Source organism: Amblyomma americanum, chromosome 2 (assembly GCF_052857255.1).
Source record: "Amblyomma americanum isolate KBUSLIRL-KWMA chromosome 2, ASM5285725v1, whole genome shotgun sequence".
In the NCBI taxonomy this organism is placed as follows: Eukaryota; Metazoa; Arthropoda; class Arachnida; order Ixodida; family Ixodidae; genus Amblyomma; species Amblyomma americanum.
The window spans coordinates 110013113-110026800 of record NC_135498.1 but is presented as its reverse complement, the minus strand read 5'-3'; positions in this window follow the sequence as shown (position 1 = coordinate 110026800).

Genomic DNA, 13688 nt, shown 5'->3' with positions numbered 1-13688 from the left:
TGAAATGTACCAAGTCTCGCGGCGACTGAGATAACTCAAGCAGGCTCTCTGGAGGTGCCGCTATTGTGGTTCAGGGTGGTGTTCCAACTAAGAAAATTGACCGTAAAACCTCAACCCCATATGGAACCGTTGCTGTCACTGTCCTGGATTTTAAAACAATAACAATATGTTCCATATACATTGAACCTAACCTAGCCATCATACTTCACAATTTAGAAAGAGTTTAAATACAACTGCCGGAACGATATCTTTTAGCTGAGAATTTTTAATGCTCACTGTTGAGCAAACGGGCGTCAGAGGCCGGATTCTAGAAGATTGTACCATCTGCAACAAGGTCTGCCTCCTGAACACAGGCAAACACACTAGAAGCATGTGGGAAAATGATTTGCTTAGATCTTCTTGTTCGCCAAGTGTTTTACCGATTTTAAATGGGATGTTCTTCACAACCTGTACGGAACCAATCACCTTCCTGTCATAATAAGCCTCTCATCCTCACTAGCTGTCATACCGACCAAACCCCGGTGTTGGAAGTTACGTTTAGCTGACTGGGAATTGTTTACAAAAAACGCCAGTTTAGATAATACTGCTTCAGAAAATCTCAGCATATACTAAATAAATGAAATGTTTACAACATGCATTCTTACTGCCGCACATCTATCAATTCCAAAATCTTCAGGAGTGGTGCGCCAGAACCATAAAGTGTGGCACACAAGTGAAAGCAAGGAGTCGAAAAAACAACAAAAGAAAGCCTGGGGAGTTTTTCGCAGATACCCAACACACGAGAACCTTATCGTTTTCAAAAAGGTAAGAATACGAACGCGTTATATTGGGCGCAATGCCGAAAAATGATTTTGGAAAGCTTACGTGTCTTCTATAAACAGCTCAGCAACATAAAAAAATGTGAAAAAAGTTCGAAAACTAAATGGCGCCTACTCACCCTTCACAATTCTTCTTTTAACAACACCTGGTACACAAACAAGTATAGTGGAACAGGCAGACATATTGGGGGACTGCTTCGCTGCGGTTTCAAGTTCCTTGCATTATAGCCACTCTTTTGAAAGTACAAAAAGTAGCAGAAAACGAATGCTCCTATAAAGTGGACGTGCAAATGAAAAATACAATAGTCTGATTACACTCCAAGAAATCAATACTGTACTGTCTGCTGGCAAGAAAACTGCTCCAGGACCCGACCAAATACACCATGAAATACTTGTCCATCTTTGCAATCCTGCTGTAGAGGCACTTTTTAATTTTTTCAACATATTATTCATACAAGAAAAAATACCTGAGGAGTGGAAAAAGCTATTATAGTACCATTCCTGAAACCTGCAAAGCCGCCAACGTCCCCCAGTAGCTATAGGTCAATAGCCCTTACTAGCTGTCTTGATAAATTGTTTGAAAATGTTGTGAACATCAGACTGGTGTTTGTTATTCAATCTCTTGAACTTCTCGACATCCATCAATGGGGGTTTAAAAAATCTTGTTCGGCTACTGACCATCTCGTCCGCATTCTTCTTAAACCTTTCACTAATAACCATTTTTAAAGTTCCTTTACTTTCGCAATACTAACAAGCATCAACTAAAGTTTTAGGCCCTTTACACAATTAACAGGTTTTCACGTTTGTAAAATTCAGCAGAAAACAATTTTCCTACACTTTGAGCTTGGCGCATGATAGCCTTAGATGCTTATGCGCCATTGAACCCAACACAACACAACACAACATTTGTCCGTAAAGTTTCGAGACTCGTTCATTTTCTTCTCTAGAAATGATTCTCCAGAACAATTGTTTGCGCATATGTGTAGCATATCTTTTGAGGCTAACCTGAGCTATATATAATAATTCCTGCGGCAGCCGCTAGATGGCATTACATGTACAAAAATACGTTGTCACTAGTGCTCTGCGCATTCAACTGAGTGAATGCGGAGAGATGGACGTCCACATCGAACAGCGTATAAACGTAAATTTCTGCGTGAAGCTTATCAAGATACGCACAAACATGTATGACGTCCTTCGTGACGCTTCGGCAAGGAGATATTATTGCGGGCGCGAATTTTCGAAAGGCAAAAGGGGTTCGTTTCGGTGGAAGACGACACAAAGCAGGGGCGCCCTTCAACCTCACGGAATGAAAACAACGTGACTCGGATCTGAGAAATCGTACAGCAAGACCGCATCATTACAGTCAACATGCTATCAGATGCTCTCGACGTTAATAAGACAACATGCCACCAAATTTTGCGTGAGGACATGGGGAAAGAAAAGCTAAATGCCAGAGTTGTGCCGCACTCCCTCACTCAGGACCAGAAAGACACGCAGGCATCAGTGAGCACTGATTTTCTCTTCGAGGCAGAGAAGGATGCTGCATTCGTCAACAGCATCATTGCTGAAGACGAAACGTGGTGTTTTCAATACGATCCTGAAACAAAGAGGTAGAGCGCCGAATGGAGGTCCACAAGCTCTCCGGTGCAGAGAAAGGTGCGACGAGAGAGGATCAAAACAAACACGATGCCGATAGCCTCTTTCAAGGACAGAGGTGTCATACACCACGAGTTCGTCCCACAGGGGCAGACGGTGAATCAGGAGCTTTATATCCGCGTGCTCCAAGACATGCGTGATGCACGCGTCGCCCGGACTTATGGACATCTGGAAAATGGAGCCTTCTCTACGATAACGCAAGGCCGCAAACTGCTCTCTCTGTGACAAAATTTCTCGCCAAGCACAACATTACTGTACTTCCTTATCCGCCATACTCGTCTGACCTCTCCCAATGTGATTTTTACCTGTTGCCTGTTGTGAAGAGGGCCCTAAAAGGTCTCTGCATGGGAATCGTGGATGTCATTCAAAGCGCCACGACAAAGGAGCTGAGAGACCATCCCAAAAAAGCGTTTTCCAACTGTTTCAAAACCTCAATAAGCATTGGAAGTTCTGTATAGACTGCAATGGAGACTATTTCGACTCTGTGCTGCACAAATGATTTCAATGTTAAACTAATTTTTTTAAGTGACTTAGTCTTGAAACTTTCCGAACAAGTGTTGTAAATGCCTATACTCACTTAATCCCAATGGCACACTGTCCTGTGTGTGTAAACTGTGGGTGCGTTGAGACAGCTGGACGCATACTTTGTGAAAGCATTCGGTTTGAGCGCGAGCATGTCCTTCTGGCTGCAACGCTCTGCCGCCCACGTCCTCGTCCCCTGACAGAAGCCAAGATGCTGGTTCCTTGGACTAACCTTCATCATAGAGGACAGCTGTGAAGGCGCTTTTGAAGTTCTTGAAGTACTCAGGATTTACTTCAAGGTCGTAAGCTTTAAGAGCTGTGTACCCTGTTAATTACTGCCTGCAGACACGTGAGAAAATGATCTCCTTTTGTTCTCTTCTCTTTCTATCTCTCCCACGGTTCCCCTTCCCATGTGTACGGTATCATGCTGGGCATCGCCTAGTTAACCTCCCTGGCTTCCCGTTCATCTTTCTATTTTTTCAAACTTGTGAGACGGTCGGTTGACCTATCGTCTGTAGCAGGTTCCCACGCGGTGTAGAGTGTGGAAGACGCTACGTATGTGTGCGGGCCTGGCTTGGTGCGATGCGAGACATGTGAAAACCAGACGTGACGCACCCTACGTCATAAGCGCCGCCTCTTGAGGCGCTACTGAAATCACTTTTGTGGCTGGTTCTAGAAATAGCGGAAGGGGGGCGGGGGGTGTTCGCTGGCCGCGCTACCCCTCATTGGTACACATTTGTGAATCAGGCTGTTGCAGCCACAGTGGCTGAAGGTAGGGGCTCAGATTTCCTCTTCATGTCCTCCTCTAAAGAATATTTCTATAGTTGCAGAGATAATAAGAAGTAGAGATCGATCGGTGCTCAGCGAGAGTGGTCTCATCATCGATGCCGCTGCAGTGTGGCAAGCTCAGTGCGCAAGAGAAACGATGCCCGACTACGAAGTACAATTGATTGCAGTTACTTATTTTTCAAACTTCCCACAAGCGCGTATATGCTGAATGTGCTTCACTTTGAAGCCCCGACACGTCAAGCCACTGTCGAATATTTGCCCGTCGTAGAGTCCAGCAACATTGCGCCACGGAGCGCCGGCAATGCGTACCTGCATGCAACGCTGCTGATAGCAGTCCAACGCTTGCCAGCAAACTACAACGCCAGTGGAGAAAGGGAACCTTTGGACGTAGTTCCTCAAACGTTTTGACAAAAATATCTGATGCCCGATGAATTATATTCTTTGGCACCACCGTAACACGGTCGGCTACTGACGCCTGAGCCAGCTGCACAAAACGGTGTGAGAGAAAAATGATCGCCTTCTGCGCTGTATTTAGGGATCCAGCACTCTAGTGCTCGTTTTGAAAGCACTGCTATATGACACTAGAGATAAACGTAATATGTAAAAGCATCAAGGTCCAACTCTTTGCGAAACAGCTGAAGTGTTTGTCTTAATTTCCACACTACCAATAAGACAAAATATCGAAAAAAACTCATCGTAATAATACATACATTATAAAACATATAGTTTCAGATAGTAACTTTTCGAACTTCTCAATATTTGAGCAGAGATGATACTGTCGACACAATGTATGCTGTAACCTCTGTCACTCGGCACATCTTGGTTGAAAAAACAAAATCAGCAAATGCGTTGAGTGGTTAATTTTCGCCTGACACCTGTCAGCAGTTGTGATTTGGGAGCACTAGTCTACATGGTCAGATTGGTTCATGTGTACGCTTGGCTGTTGATGTGCGACTTCATCTCATTAACAAAATGATAGCTGCAGATATCGTTTTTTTGCTATACACATAGGAACTAACATTGTTTCCGAAGGGGTTAACAAGCTTGCAAAAATTACCCGCCCTGGTGGCTTGTCGGCTTTGGCGTTTCACCCCCGACATCACCACATTAAATAGAAAGACTGAAAACACACAGTCCTGCGGCACGCCCCCGTTCAAACTGGAATAAGCGCTTAGAGACCCCTGAAATGAGAACACGCATTGTACGCATACTCAAACGCCCTGCATATAACGTAACAGGAGCCACCCTACCCGTTGCTACTGAACCCAACGTCGTGGGTCAAATCCTGAGAGCGGCGACCTTAATTCGAAGGAAGGGGAGCGTAAATCCCATGGTGCGCAATGTAAGCGCATGTTAAAGAACTTCGTAAGACACAACTTAGTACGGATCGCTCCGCTACAACATACTTTACAATCCGTATGTGTTTTCGGGATGTTACACCTCACATATATTTACACCAATTCTCTTCTGCCAAAAAACTTTAAAATTTAATGCCAAACAAAAAAGAAATGAAACGTGATCCACATCTTTCAGACTATTATTAGAATTTTGGCAACTAAAACTATTGCAAGCAAATAGGTACATTTCAAAGCTTCAGATTTTGAGCAGCCTCAGGTAACATAAGCAGAATCGTGCACAGCTGTTCTAGTGAAGTCTATGTTAATGAAATCTAAAGGACACCCGCATTTCGTAAAGGTAATGTACTCCTTTCTAATAAAGTACAAAGTTATGAGCTACACGCACAACATGACACGGCACAGTACATGACAGTGGTAAACAGGCACCATAAAAGGCAGACGTCCAACGTCACCTATAGCGAAAATGAAACTTTCTCTACGAGTGCGTTGCAAGGTTACGAGTTTTGCACAATTTTAAAAGCACGACACTATTCATGCGTAAACAAAAGTAAGGCAGTGACACAAGGTGTCCACATCCACAATAAAGTTTCCTATTCCATCATATTTACGCAGGTGTAGGTTGCGATTCACGTCGTAAAAAAGGCAGTGCGCCTGAATTCCGCACAATGAAAAATAGTGATTTCCAATCAAAACACACCTTTGAGATTAACAGCATGGTTGCCTTATTATCAGTTGATTCCGTAAAGCTATCGTATGCCTGCACGTGCAAATTTGTGGAGTTTTGCGGGAGACGCGTATGAAAATGCCAGTGGACGCAGCAACTATCCAGCTTGAGCAGCCTGGCCCTTCTTTCGCAAAAGCAACAACATGCGGTGCAGCCATTGCTGTGCTCATGACGTATATATAAAGACCGATTAGCGCCGTCGGTCCGCCCGTGCCGTAGTCATCTCTACATAAAAGCGCTCCCGCACGAGTCTCGGGTCAGCACCAATCGCCCAGCCACGGACCAGCAAGGCAGAGTGCGCCAGTCTTCAGATCCAACCACCACGGCTCTTCAGCCATCGAACGGTCGCAGTGCCGGGTAAACAAATCCACATTTTTCACGCTACGTATGCGAACATTCACTGACGGCGTGCGAAACACACTGGAAGTGTGGACAAACGGCTGACTATGCCGTGTTCGTTAGTGTATTCGACGTGCTGATCATTGAGTGCGGCGCATGTGTCAGTTTTAAAGCCACTAGATAAGCTTTCCTAAGTACCGAAAACGTTGGCGGCGCCGCCTACGCATACTAATGAACCGCGCCCACTTCCGTTATGGAAGCTGCCTCCGTCCACCATGTTCTTGCTGAAAAAGTCCGGCTAGAAGTCTTCTAGACGTTGCATGTACGCAAGCTCTCATAGTTTATGCTTCTGGGAATTGTTGTCCGCCGACACTGTGCTTATTGTCATCGACCTATAAGATTCCAATGCAGCTTTAGGGGCCACCTGTTTCAAAATTTCGACGCGAACTTTCGCACAGCAAGCGACGAAGCGATCAAGCAATAGGCTTATTTTACGTCGAAGGAATGAAGTGGAATATGTGCTCTGGTGCATTACGCGCGTCTGTGAAGAGGACACGAGCACTTCGCCTTCCAGGCATTCAATACATGTACGACAGAAGAAATTGATCGTCAAGAGATTGAACTAGCCTCTCTGTGCCGGCCTCTGCCTACTTCCCTCGGCTGGCCTCGGCCGCATAACTCACCAAGAAGGCTGGAAATAAAATTTATCGACGACTTACCGGGACTGCGAATTGCATTCCCTGTTAGTGTACCTAAGTAGCGTGTAGTGCTTGCGGCTTCGAAATTCCCCTAAGATATTTTTCAGCCGCGTAAGGAGATGAAATAGCATCCACTGTGTTCGCCTGTGTGCTGTGCTAGACACTCGTGTCGTGTGTTGCGTTGGGATATCCGAAACTCCTGAGTTCATTTTCGTTCTCCTCTGTAGGAAACATGTGACTGAAGTTCATCTCTATAAAAATCGAGACTAACACATATTTGCGGCTTTTTTTAGTTTCTCACTCAAGATAAGGTAATATTATGCAGTCAAAGGCTTGTTTATAATCTGCTGTGTAGGTGCTGCTCTTTGATCTTTTTTGCGCTGGCATCTGATTGTCCCTCACAATGTGTTTGTCTGCAAAAACGACGCAGTGGAACTAACGAAAACGCTGTTAGTAATTAATAAATAAATTATTGTAACCACTGAAACAAGGCTCTTAGCTTCTCTTCTGGTCCTGAAAAACGCTTTTACCTGCCTTGTAAAGGGGCTTCCACTTGCCATGCATCAAGTTATTCCCATTGTATTTAGTGTAAGCGACCTTTCTGAGCCAGAGTTTACCTTCTGAATCTTTCGAAACGTGCCAGGGCGTTGTTAATTCTATCAGTTATGTGCCTTATCTCTGTGTTGTGGTTCAAACAGAAGGAGAAGTTTATTTCGCACACTTTTTTCGCTGTGTGTTATTTGAATACATTTTTGTTCGCGCTGCAGCTAAGTCTGTTAGACAAAAAAGGGGTGATTTGCACGATCTGCACCGCACGAGATCCGAATGTCGCACACGTACGACGTCCTCCTGGCATCGTACAGAACGAGTTCCTGTTTATTTAGGCAGCCTTCTTGTGATAACTGCCGTTGACTTGATTGCATATTCTAGAAAACTTGTTTTTCGCGGTTTGGCTGCCATGTGCCTCCTTCCGAGACGATGACCTTCAACTGTCAGTCATCCTTACGCGTCTTCGCTGCAGGAAAGACAGATAAGAACAGGTCACGAATGAGGCCAGTTTTGTCAAAACGTCTTAATGACACAACTTTATAGCGTTCTTTTTTATGTTGGCTTGCTCTGCACTCCTTATGATCCGAAAGTTATCGCAAATTCCTGTTGTTGCGACTTGAGGTTCGTCTCCTCCCGAAATGACTCCAACCTCAACTCAAACTTCGTTTGCTTCCCATCTCTGATAACTTTTGTGTTTGTGTTTTCAACGCTTCCTTTTTTTGATTCTATTGCAATAAACCTCCAGTTGTTAGTCGAGCTCGTGTTGTCTCTTGTCTAGTTCCGTTTTCTGCACTAACTGCTTTAAAAATGCAGCCTGTGCGGATGCAAACGCCCACTACTTGTATGGTTCCATAGCCGCACGAGGCTGCATGCCATTCAGTAGCGCTTCGTCGAGCCATAGCGTTAAAAATAGTTTCAACAGCAGCATACAGGGGACGCAGCATGCCAGAAACCGCCCGAGAACTCGGTCACAGCGCTGCGCACTTTCGCCGCCCCGGGCCGTTTGCGACAAAACACCACGTAAATTAAACTTGGAGTGCAGCAGTGAAATTTTTCACTCATTTTTCTGCCTAGCTCTTTTGCCACAATTTTCAATGTCCGCGACGGCAACAGCGTCACTCTGCAAGGACACCAAGCACACCGCTCGGATGCGATCAGCCGCATCGTCCGAGGGCGTTAGGATGAACATGGCGGACGACACTATCCGCGCAAGAAAGGAGGCTGGTTGAGGAGCTCCTCGTCTCTGCTTACCAAAACTTATCTAGGAACTTTAGTCAATGCCAACGTCTTGCGTGACGCATGGCTGAAATGCTAAGGGAAGCGGCCTCCGCTTTCTTTGGTTTCCGAGGGCTTCACCTGCTCGCCTGCGACACGAAACATGGACTAAAGTTGCTCGCAAGCCAGACGGTCACGGCCGCCCTTGGCAGTCGACAAACGCGTCTAGACTGAGCGGGAATCACTTTTCGACAGCCATGGATGAGGTACTGAGGATATATACGTGCGCACTTTATGATGAAACCTTCTATGGTTGGTGCAGGAACATACTGGATGCAACCGCGGCACTCAGACCTATTCCCGGCGCTTTTCACTCTTTCAACCAACAAGGAGAAACGGGCGATGTCAATGCGCGTGAAATAAGTTCCGGGCATGTGTAACGGGCCCTCCGCGGGCGCGCCCCATACAGCCCATGCGTCGGGACTTTTGTGTTCAGGGACCAATAACATTGCGCTCGCTATTCTACGGCAACTGTCTTTCATGGAAAACGTCAAAGTGGATTTAGACGGTTGCCTAGCTGTATTAATCGCCTCAGATGGTTCCAGCTCCCTAAAAAAAGGGGGCCAGGGTCTAATCCCGGCCAGACAAAAAATTATTCGGGTATATTTCATTTAACTTCACAAAGTCTGATAGCGCGCACAACCGTACGGGCGGCCAGCCGGTTGGACGGACGAAAAAAAAGGGAGCACGCGAGGTAGAAATGCGGCTGTTTCATTCATTCCTGCAATAAAATATAGCGAGGTGAAATGGCACAGCACCAAGAGTACACGAGGCTGTGCGTTTATCTACCACGACGATTGCACAGCGCTGGGCCTTCATGCAACGCTAGGCCACTGCACAATTTTGAGAATCAAAACAGCACAACGGCCAAAAAAATTTGAGGGGACACTGCGGGGCCGATAGAAAAATCAGTTAGTTCTTATACACGCAGAAGGTAATTCTCTACTTTACATTCATAGATATCTGACAGTCTTCATACTCCTACTGGCTCACTGGTGCAGCGGTTAAGCGATGCGCCCATGCCCTGCGATGGTTGGTGCTTCCAGCGGTGAGCATTGTGTGAACCGGGTTGCTCTTGCCAGCCGGCAAATCATAAATTTAGCTGCCACCTCCCATGGTGGGCAGTTTGCACAGTATCCCAAGGGCATGTTATGATGACGTCGCAAGGCCACGCGACCTAGGTGGTCAACCTGCCTTGTAGGTTGCTCTCTGGCCATCACCTGCCAGAGACATGCTCAGAATCTTTTTTTCACAACGCTGACGCAGGATGTTATGCTAGCGGGGCCTTTAACACAATCGCATTAATATATGTGGAAATATTCTATAATATTCAAAGCCTGTTAATGCCGGAGGAAATTTTGAATAGTAAGTTATCAGTTGATACTAATTTAATTACCCGGCCTGGCAACGGCAGTGAGCCTCAGTGATATCTCCAGTCGTATCTAATAGCCGCCTTTCGTAGATGTCAAGCATATACAGCGGAAAACTCTGGCCTAGGGGCTATTTCATTGAAAATTATTATTCGTTCTTAGCTCTCATCTCTGAAGTCGCAGGATTTGATTACTGAAGATCAAAAAGCATTATTTACGACTGGATCAAAACAAGCAGTTGACCAGCGGGTGACGCTACAACCTACGAAGACGCAACGCGGAATCCAAGCCAGGAGAGCGAGTCTGGGTCCTACTCGCCGCCGCGCATTTAGTGAAAAAGATTTGCGCCGGAATTTCTGCCCGTACGACTTTCGTCGCCGACTAAGTGTTTTGGACTTTCAGATGGTCCCTAAGGAAAAATATTATAGTGCACTTAAGTCTGCTTATGAGTGCAAATGCGAAAGCCTTTCCTGCCCTCTGTTTCTCCCGCCATAAAGCCGTATCCTGTGCGGTAAAGGTCAATGTGTTTTCACTTTAATGCTTTATTTTGTACTGTTCGTTTTATTTTATTTCTTTTTATGGTCACCTTATTTGCTTTAAACATCGGGTCGATAATTCTTTGAGAGGGGAGTAATTCCGGAAATCTTTGTACTGTTTTTTCGTTCGTGCTCAAAGCCGCCGGCACGAGGCTTTGTTCTTTTGTTTTGTGTGTGACACGCGATACGCACAGACTTATCTCGACTCGTAGCGACCACGCGCAACAGCTTCCACACTTTTCCAGATTGTTATACCTGCATTTGGTTCCTCATCCCGGAGGTTCCTTCTCAGCTTTAAATTAAGCGCGGCCAAAAACTGCTAGTGTTCTTTTCGATGACCCCCGAGAACGCATGCGGCTACCGCCACGATCGACTCATCCTGTTTCTTGTGGGCGCGATTCAGCCCAACAAACAGCATCTTTTGGAAGCCTTCTTTGCTGTCTTTGTGACTGCCGAACTGTCGTTACCACCACGAGATGGGTTTGTAACTTTATGAGACGGATGAGTAACCTGGGCTAAAGGTAGGGGTATCAGTGCGCTGTGCGATGTCAGTGAACATTAGTGAACCCCAAGTGGTCGAAATGTCTGGAAACCTTCACTTCGGCGTCCCTCATAGCCTGAGATGCTTTGGGACGTCAACCACCCCCCCCCCCCAAAAAAAAAACAAGGTAGGAGTAAAGCTGGCAAGCTTCCACGAGTCTTGTACGGAGCCAGCGTCAAAAGATTCCTGAAAATAGGAAGAAAAAAATGAGGTATAGCAAGTTGTTTTGTTAATTTAAGTAATTTTCGGCATATACTTTCAGTACCAGGCGACAAGTTGGCTTGCAGTCGGTCAGTAGCTTTTAGTGCCAAAGCACTATTGGCAACGAACTTGCAGTTTCGCCGTGCTCGCATTCCCACCGTAGTCGCACCGCACCACGTGACCAACCGCGTGACTGGTCACGTGACAACAACCAGCCAGGCAACCAGACTAACCTGGACTCGATATCAAGGTTAACCAATGCTAACCATGCTACACTACGTATATCTTACGTGCTTGTACGTTTATGCTACGTAAATGCGTATGCTACGCGCTTTCGCTACTGTTACGTCTCGCCTTCGACGCGCGGTATAGCCGGCGCGGATGCAACGGACGCCGCGGCTTCGTTCATCGCTGCCGCAACGCCTCCCGCCAAGCGCGTCCAGGCATGTTTCAGTGCCACGTGTCGTCGTGCGTGCGTGTGTGTGTGTGTGCATGTTTTGCCCACGCTTGTCAAAGCGCGGCAGCCGGGGAGAGGAGCTCCTCAACTGGGAGGCGAGGAGGTCTGACCGGCGCCGGCCTGGCGGACGCGCCCGTCACGCCTGAACATGTTCAAGCGTCGCCGTATCGGATGACTCTTCCCAAGCCGTTCCCTCTTGCCCTCGACTCCGAGGGTATAAGAAGCCGCTGCCCCGAACGCCGAGAGAGACTTCGATTTCTTCCTGCGAGTAACGTGGTCGCCCTGACCGGCTGCTCTTTTGGCGATGCCAGAATAAACAAGTTGTTCTGTTGCCAGTCGACTCATCCTTTGCCGGGACCTTCGGATGTTTCCTGCTTTGCCCCAGGCCGCCAGGCCAACGCTACCCTTGGGGCTTGCAACCCAAATGCAACAACTGGTTGCCAGCGGTGGGATCCCGACAACGGAGGCCAGCAGCGAAGATATGCGGTCAACTGTATGCTGAGCAGCACAACGACCATCCGGGAGCAGTGCAACGAGCCCTGTGTGATGACTGGTTGCCTGCAGCGGAACGACTGCGCTGAATTCGTGGCTGCGAGGTTTGGTGAGTGCGGGACTTTCTTCTTCTGAGTTTTGCCAGGCTTTTGTTAGTGTCAGAAACAGAGCTGGTAATTGTGTTGTCGTTGCTGCCGGGTTAGTTTGCGGCAAGACAATAGTAGGCAGTAGAGAAAGCAGCATTCGGAGCAGCCATGGATTTGAAGTCGTTGCGCAAACCGAAATTGCTGGAGCTTGCAAGAGAGTTGGGTCTTGATGTCTCAGACAAACTCAGAAAACCAGAACTGCTAAGGGCGATTCTTGAGTTGGAGGCTGAGGATGACGAGCTGTCGGAATGCCTTGAGACCATTGAGGAGAGGGAACAAAAAGAGAAAGAGGAGCGCGAACGTAAAGAACAAAAAGAGAAAGACGAGCGCGAACGTAAAGAACAAAAAGAGAAAGACGAGCGCGAACGTAAAGAACAAAAAGAGAAAGAGGAGCGAGAACGTAAAGAACAAAAAGAGAAAGAGAAAGAAGAGCGCGACCGTCAACACGCTTTGGAAATGAAGCGTCTCGAGGTAGAGATGGAACGCGCTCGTAATGGAAGTCAGGCACACGGTGCAGGAGAACGGGTATCGTTCAAAATGACTGACCTGATGCGGCCGTTTAAGCTTGGAGAGGACATTGGTTTGTTCCTGGTTAACTTTGAGCGAACGTGCGAGAAGCAGGGGTTCTCTCGGGAAACGTGGCCACAGCGCTTGCTCACTTTGTTACCCGCCGAGGCGGCCGACGTAGTCGCTCGCTTGAAGAGAGAGGAGGCAGAGGATTTCGACCAAGTGAAATCAAGTCTGCTAAAAAAGTACAGGCTGTCAGCGGAGGCGTTCCGTCGGAAGTTTCGGGAAAATGAAAAAGGCAGAAATGAGTCATATACAGAGTTTGCCTACAGGCTTATGTCAAACATGCAGGAGTGGCTCAAAGAAGAGAAAGCGTTTGGTGACCACGAGAAAATTCTGCAGTGTTTCGGGCTGGAACAGTTTTATAGTCGGTTACCTGAGAACGTGCGGTACTGGGTCTTGGATAGGCCAGACGTTAGTACAGTGGCTAAAGCCGCCGAGCTAGCCGAGGAGTTTGTGACGCGTCGGGCTCGCGGAGCTAAGGACGGTCAAAAGGGTGAATTTGGCTCCAAGTCTGAGAGGCCGAAGTTCACACCCATGAGAGCAAGGGGGGACACGTAGTGCGGATGCGAGTGAAAGCAGTCCGACCGAACGTAAGGAGACGGCGGCAGCCGAAGCCGAACGCAGAAAGCGGTTCGAGGCGAGGCAAG